Here is a 7,396-nt window from a genome sequence, read left to right on the forward strand (position 1 = left end):
GGTTGGGATGCAGTGGAGACAAGGATGTCCTCAGCTGCTTCCTACGTGAGCTCCACCCATCTTGTACCCTCCCCTACTCCAGAGCCTGGGTTGTCCTGGGGAAAGGGACCTGGAATCATCTAAGCCCCTACTTACATGCTGAGGAAACCAAGACTCCCAAGAGGGGAGGTGGCTTTTCCAAGCCAGTTCACATATCAGGACAGGAGTCATGATGACTCTCAGCCCAGGGTTCAGACCACCAGGCCTTGAGGGGGCCTCTCTCTCCAGGGTCATCCCTCCCATGATCTCTGTCTCCTTCAAGAAATCCCTCCTGCCTAGAAAAGCCCTGAGGGTTCAGTATTACCTAGACCTTACCTGGAAGTACAGGGTTTTATAGGTTTCCCTCCCAACCCTCAAGGTGTCAGGAAACTCCCAGCTAAGGCTGGGTGCTTGCATCTCACACTCAAGGGAACCCTTGAGTATATAGTCAATCCATCATGTAGTCATGAATCATGGAAGATTTCCTGATTGCCTACTATGTGGCAGGCACAGTGCTGGGCACTGCAGAGCTGCGGCTGAGAAGAACCAGCTTCTGGGCTCAGCACTTAGTCTGGTGGGGAGACAGCTCTGAGGAAGACCCTCCACTCAGCAGCTGGAATCTGACCCAAGTCAGGGAGCCAATGGGAGGAAGTAGGTAGGTCCCAGCTGGTCTGTCTTGTCTGGAATGCTTCCTTGCCTCCTGGCCACTAAACTTGCCTCTGATGTCACCATTGGAGAGGCCTTCATGAGCAACCCCCTCCTCCATGTAAAGTAGCTCTCTCCAGCACATTTCCCTGTTTTATTTTCCTCAATGGCTTATGTCACTATCTGAAATGACCCTCTTGAGTCACTGTCTGCCTCTCCCTACTCCTCATTATAATGTCCACTCTATGAGGGCAGGTCCTGATCCATTTCACTGAGGCCTTCAACCTGGCAGGCACTCCATCCATGGATGCTCAAAGTAAGAACGTTTGAATGTTCTCTCTAGGAAGTTCTTCAATGCACTAGGTCCTGGGTTGTGATCTTGTGGAGAGAAAGGTCTGCAGAAATGAGGCTGCCAGGAAACAAAATGGTCATTAATGGAAGAAGGCTCCCTGGGTCCTAAGCTAGATGTGGAGGTGGGAACTGGAGTTCCCATTTAAAGGATACTGGACTGGGGTAGGCCCCAGTGTTGACAAACTGAGCCCCTTCCTTCAACCCCACCTTGCCCCACCTCCTCCTTGCCATTTGTTTATCAACGCCTTTCCTGGCAAAGGCAAAGGATGAAGGGTGGGGTGAGATTGCCAGTTTCATGTCTCTTATCTTTAATCAAGTGACAGGTTCCCTCTGGGGTGAGAGGCCCAGGAGATGTAAGGGAAGTGCTAAGGAAGTTTCAAAGATTGTGGAGGAAACAATATCTGTTTCACAGATGTTGTTCAAAGCCCACTTCAGCTAATTTCTAGCTGGGTGACTTTCACAAGTTTCTTTTTCTTTTTTTTCACAAGTTTCTTAACCTTTCTGTTCTTCAGTTTCTTCTTTTAGGGAAAACACACTTGGGTGGGGTCGAGAATTTTAAAAATCCCTAGAGATGAGAGTCTCCTTGAGGACTCCAGTAACCCAAACTGTTTCAGAGATCTGTTAGATGTTGGGAGCAGTGCCTTGTCCACAGGATAGAAGAAATAATCTAGTATTTAAAAAAGAAACAAAACTACTAAAGGATTTGGACACCTCCTTATTACAGTGTTTTGAAAGATAAAAGAAAATTTGCATAATATTGGTCCATGGATATGACCCTCACAAGAAATAGTACTCCTAAGTAAACTGCCCTAACAAGAAAACAGAAAATCACATGTTGGTAAAACAAAACAGAAACCTTCACATGAGACAGGTACCCAGAACAAAATGAGGAAGACACTAACAAAGATAAAACAAGCCTGTTGTTCATACTTTCTCTTTTCCCTGAAAGGGGTGCACTATTCCTGCAGGTACTACAGTACCAGGTTGATGCGTGGAGGGGACAAAGCAAGGTTCTACTCCAACTTCCCTGCTCCAAACATCCATTTACTAAAATGTCCTGGGACAGAGGATATGGTGTTGTTCAGTTGCTACTGCTAGGTAGGTAGAATAGGGAAAAGGAATCCAAAATGGCGGTGGCTAAAAGACAAGGAAGGTCCGAGGACCAGAGTGAAGACTTCAGGTAGAACCAACAGAACAAACAGCACTCCTGGCTAAGCCCAATTTGCATAGGGCAGGCCCAGGTGGAGGAAAAAAACATATAAAAGGAGGAGCCAAAGCGCTTTCTCTTGGACTCTCTCTCTGCGTGCACGCGGTCCCCCCCCCCCCGCCCCCGCCCCCGCCCCCGCCCTCCTCCACTCTCTTCTCTTCGAGTCTTGGATTCTCCTGCTGTCTCCTAAATAAAATAGAGCTGTAACACTGATTTGCCTAAGAGCTGTAGCACGGTTTGTCCAAGACCCATGAGCTGTGACGCGCCGAGGGCTTTAATGTCCGTTGCTCCAAATCTTTGTTGTGACGAGACAAAGAACCAAGGAACATACACTCGCGTGACACTACTCTGTCTGACTCTTTGTGACCCCATGGACTGCAGCAGACTTCCTTGTCCTTCACTGTCTCCTGGTGTTGCTCAAACTCATGTCCATTGATTTGGTGATGCCATCCAACCATCTCATCCACTGTCTTCCTTCTCCTCCGCCTTCAATCTTTCACAGCATCATGGTCTTTTGCAATTCCCACAGCAGTTGCTTTTCCCACTACACAGTCCGGTGCACTCAGACAGGCACCCAGCACCTAGATCTTGATTGAATGCCCGAGTCAATGGAAAAGGACAAAAGGAGATAATATGGGGAAGTTGCTCTGGCTTAAACATGATTTGAACTTATGCTGACCTGAACAGCCTGCCTTGTGTATCCAGAAGACACGGCGGTCTTATTTTAGGCTCTCTTTTCTTCTAAGTAATAATACAACTTCTTCAGTGGCACTGACCTCTCCTTGTCAGTCAGGCACCTGTATAAATGAAATCCCAGTACAACCAACACACTGACTTTAAAGCCCATCATATTAATCTAGACTCCAGGTGGATCTTAGTGGCTCTCCACAGAAACTGCCTGAAATCAGAAAACACAAACATTTGATTAGTGTTGAAGACATCCAAAGACAGAAAAGCCAAGCCAGTGCTTCGGAAGAGAAACTGGGAATATTAAGTGAGAGCTTGGCCACCCCTTCTTTTTGTAGCTTGGGCTAGGCAAAAATCTGGGAAATTTCTTTTCAAGACTGCTGGGCAAAAGGTAGTCTTTCAAAAAACCCACAGTTTGAGCAAATTTCACAGTTACACACACTTTATCAGAGACAGAAAGGGAGAAACATTGCAGTTGTTCTGTAATTGTCAGAATTGAAAGCACCGTCAGGAAAGCACAAAAAATAAACTTCTTCAGGTGGCTCAATCCTGAACAAAAACCAATTTCTGCTTTTAGGTACTCCAGTGATATCCCCTGAGGGGGTGCACCATTCCTGGAAGTACTGCAATACCAGGTCGATGCGTGGAGTGAACGGAGCAAGCTCCTATTCCAACTCCCTGCTCCAAAAATCCATTTAATATATTGTCCTCGGATACAGGACGTATCAGATATTAAACTGATAAGAACAGATACTACACTTGATCTTAGCCAAAAGGCCGAGAAGCGATAGCATGTCACCGCCCGTCGCCGTCACCGTCCTGCTGTCGTGCATGTTGCACTCAGTGTGACCGGGTCCCCGCTCACTCCAGGTCTCCCTTCCTTTGCCTCGTTGACAGTGATATGGCGGCACTACACCAGACTCTCGGGCAGAAATTGGATTCTCCACATTGTAAAAGAGAAATCCCGCATCTGCCGCGGCTTTGTGGTTCTCGGGCGGAAAAGTGGTCTCAAATCTGCATGCCCCGCCCTTTGTCGCCAAGAAGGCGTGGCTCCGGCGGGACCGCAGCGCCCTGGGGACGGCCTCGGGGCTGCGGCAGGGGAGCTCCTCCTTGGTGCTAGTGGAGAGGAGAGACCCGACCGGAGGGGGTGCGGTGTGGCCCGCGAGAGAGACCCGTGCGACGAGCTGTTGGCCGAGAGTTTTCCTGAAGACAAGGTCGCAAGACTCACTCACTAGAAACGCCCGGACTGCAGTGTGTTACACAGGCCTCCGCCTGCGGAGAGAGGGGCTCCGTAGGGTCGAGTGTGTGGAGGGGCTTCGCTGCCAGGCGGAAGGCGGATGGCCCACAGTGGGGAAGGGAGGGGGCGTGTGGATGCGGAGGGCGGGGCCGGGCCGCGGGAGGGGTTCACTCCAACTGCAGCGCTCTAGTCCTTCGGTGCTTCTACGAACCAAACCGATTCTGGGCTTCCTACCGAAAGCTCTCTCCGCCAAGGACCTCGTTTTCCTGCCCCTCCTCCTCAGTTGTGGGCCTCGCTGGTGGCTCAGATTGTAAAGAATCCGTCGGCAATACAGGAAACATGGGTTCGATTCCTGAGTCGGAAAGATCCCCTAGAAGAGGAAATTGCAACCCACTCCGGTGTTTTTGCCTAGGAAATCGAGTGGACGGACAGAGGATCCTGGCGGGTCACAGGGTCTCAAAGAGTCGGACACTACTTACAGACCAAAAACAAGAAGAAACATTCTGTTGATCTGAGCTGTCACAACCACTAGCCACATGCAGCCAGGGAACGCTGGGCAGGTGGTTCCTCCGAATTCAGAGGTACCACTGAATCCAGAGGTACCAGAGAATTCAAAGGTTTCCAATTTCAAGTGGAAAACACTGGGATTTCAAAGATTTAGTATTAGAAATTCTAACATTATCTCTATAATGTTGATATTAATTACATATTGAAATATTTTAGATATCTGTTTTTTTGTGGGTGTGTCTATGGGGAGGGGTGTTCCCCAGGGTTTGCAAGAACTCTGAGGAGGGATGGGATGGAACCCTCCCTGCCTTGTCATTGAAAACATGGCACTCTAACCACTGACCACCAGAGAATTTCTGAGATATCTTGAGTTAAAGAATGTATTAAACTTAATTTCACTCACTTCTCTTTTTTAAATATGCCTAACAATATTTGCTTTTACTTGCAGGAGGGAATTCCCTGGTGGTTCAGTGGTTAGGCCTCAGCGCTTTCACTGTGGGAGTCCAGGTTCCATGCTTAGTTGGAGAACTGGGATCCCAAAGGCCACACAGCATGGGCAAATTAAAAAAAAAAAAAACAGTTTGGTTATGTGTGTGCCTCACATATTTCTTGAAAGCACTGTTATAGATGGAAGTGCTGAGAGGCTAAGCATCTTGCCTAATGTGAAAAGAAGTAGGGATTTGCATTCAAGCATCCTGCTAACCACTGGGGCTTCAGGTTTTATAAACTGGGGGTCCTGATATTTTAATTGAGGATGATAAGAATGCCTCTCTGATGAGGGTACTTGTGAAGCTACACGAGGAAATGCAGCACATCAGAATGTCTTAATGAGTATATCCTGGGGAAAGTCACTTCTTGCCTGTAAAATAGAAATGATTCCATTTGAAGTCTTGCAAACTATCTACACCTACTCACCCTGAGCCTCCTGTTTCACATCCCGCTCTCCCTGGTCTTGTATTTCTGTTGGCTGCCAAGTGGCTTTGACACCCATGATGCTCATGTGGCATAGGTACATGTGTAGATATGGACACAGACACATAGAATGTAGGTATATTCACAAATATACAGCCATTAGTGCTGTTCTTTCACCTTGATGGGAAACCTTTTGTTTGCTGGTCTATTCCGAGCACCTATGGTAGTGCTCTGAATGAACTTGACTCTTGATGAATGTGTGTTGAATGACTGGATGAGGGTCCAATGAGACAATGTATACTGTGCTTAGGCTGGGTCTGACAAAGTCTTCAAATTTCTGAATCAGAAATTTTGAAAGAAGGCCCCAGTGTTTATCTGTGTTTTATCTGTGTTTATCAGGTCCTCCAGATGATCCTGACAAGCTCCCAAATTTGAGCATGCACCCATTCGTGTGGGCCAAACAACACGGGTGCCTTGACAGAAGTCTATGAAACCAAGACGCTGAATCAGGGACTTCCCGGTGGTCCAGTGGTTAAGTATGCGCCTCCCCGTGCAGGGGACACGGTGTGATTCCTGGTGCAGAACTAAGATTCCCCCAGTTGCATCGCGGCAACTAAGTCTGAGTGTTCTGGAGCCTGTGTGTCACAACTAAGACCCGAAATAGCCAGAAAGTAAATACATTTTTAAAAAGCTGAATCAAACATGTAAGGTCTCTGGGGATTGGCCCCTGTTGTGTAAGCTCACTCCAGGATTCTTGCCTAGAGAATCCCAGGAACAGAGGAGCCTGGTGGGCTGCTCTCTATAGATTGCACAGAGTCGGACACGACTGAAGCAATTTAGCATGCATTGGAGAAGGAAATGGCAACCCACTCCAGTGTTCTTGCCTGGAGAATCCCAGGGAGAGAGGAGCCTGGTGGGCTGCCATCTATGGGGTCGAACAGAGTTGGACACGATTGAAGTGACTTAGCAACAGCAGCAGCAGCGTAAGCTCTAAAGAGTCCCTCAGCTCAGAAAACTGGCCGGCAGCAAGTTCCCTGCACAGTGTGAGCCTGGCTCTTTCCCCTCAACTCACCACCCTGTCTCTCTGGTGGGCTTGCTCTGCCCCCCTCACAGCTGCAGGCTGTTGCTCCCATGGCACTGTCACCCTCTTGGGGCTCTGGCTGTTGTTCCTTCCTGATCACCCAAGGCCCCTTCTGAGGCCAAGGTCTCCCCAAGTGCCAGTCTCCTGTGCAGATGGATGCTGGAATCTGTCCCCGAGTGGATCTGTCTCCTAAGACACCACAACCTGCTGCAACTGCCTCTTCACAACCTTCTCCGCCCTCCTGCGTCCTCCCGCCTCTGCCTTCCCGGCACCAGCTATTAGGCCCTCAGGAAAAGCATAAGAAATGTCACTGAAATCAGATTTCCTGCTCACAAAATGTTCATTTACATCTCATCTTACTTCCACAAAAACAACTTGTAAAGGGTGGCTTTTCCATTCCCAACCTAGTGAAGGTCCTGTCTGAAAGGAAGACTCCAGAGGAATTCCCTGGCACTTCAGTGGTTATGACTCCATGCCTTCACTGCAAAAGGCAAGGGTTCAATACCCAGTACGGGATCTAAGATCCCACAAGCCGCGTGGCATGGCCAGAAAAAGAAACGAACAAAAAACCCCAGAAGGAGAGAAAGGAAACTGTTAACTCACTCCACTTTGCTTCAGGTTTAGGCACTGACAGACTCACCCACCAGGCGGCAGCATCTGCTCCTTTTCTGCCCAGGCCTGGGCTCTGGGACTTGGTTTTGGATGAGCTGCCTCTGAATGGGCCCCTGGCTGGATAAAAGGGTGTCTAAAG

The 7,396-nt window shown here is 48.7% G+C and overlaps 1 non-coding gene across 1 annotated transcript; it reads right to left on the reverse strand.

Moving 5' to 3' along the window:
* Positions 1–3,506: 3,506 nt before the first annotated feature.
* Positions 3,507–3,697, reverse strand: LOC133233183 (U2 spliceosomal RNA). The gene has a single exon (XR_009731659.1). It is a non-coding gene; the product is annotated as a U2 spliceosomal RNA (small nuclear RNA).
* Between the last annotated feature and the right edge of the window lie 3,699 nt (positions 3,698–7,396).

This window comes from Bos javanicus, chromosome 19 (genome assembly GCF_032452875.1).
Source record: "Bos javanicus breed banteng chromosome 19, ARS-OSU_banteng_1.0, whole genome shotgun sequence".
NCBI classification, from domain to species: domain Eukaryota; kingdom Metazoa; phylum Chordata; class Mammalia; order Artiodactyla; family Bovidae; genus Bos; species Bos javanicus.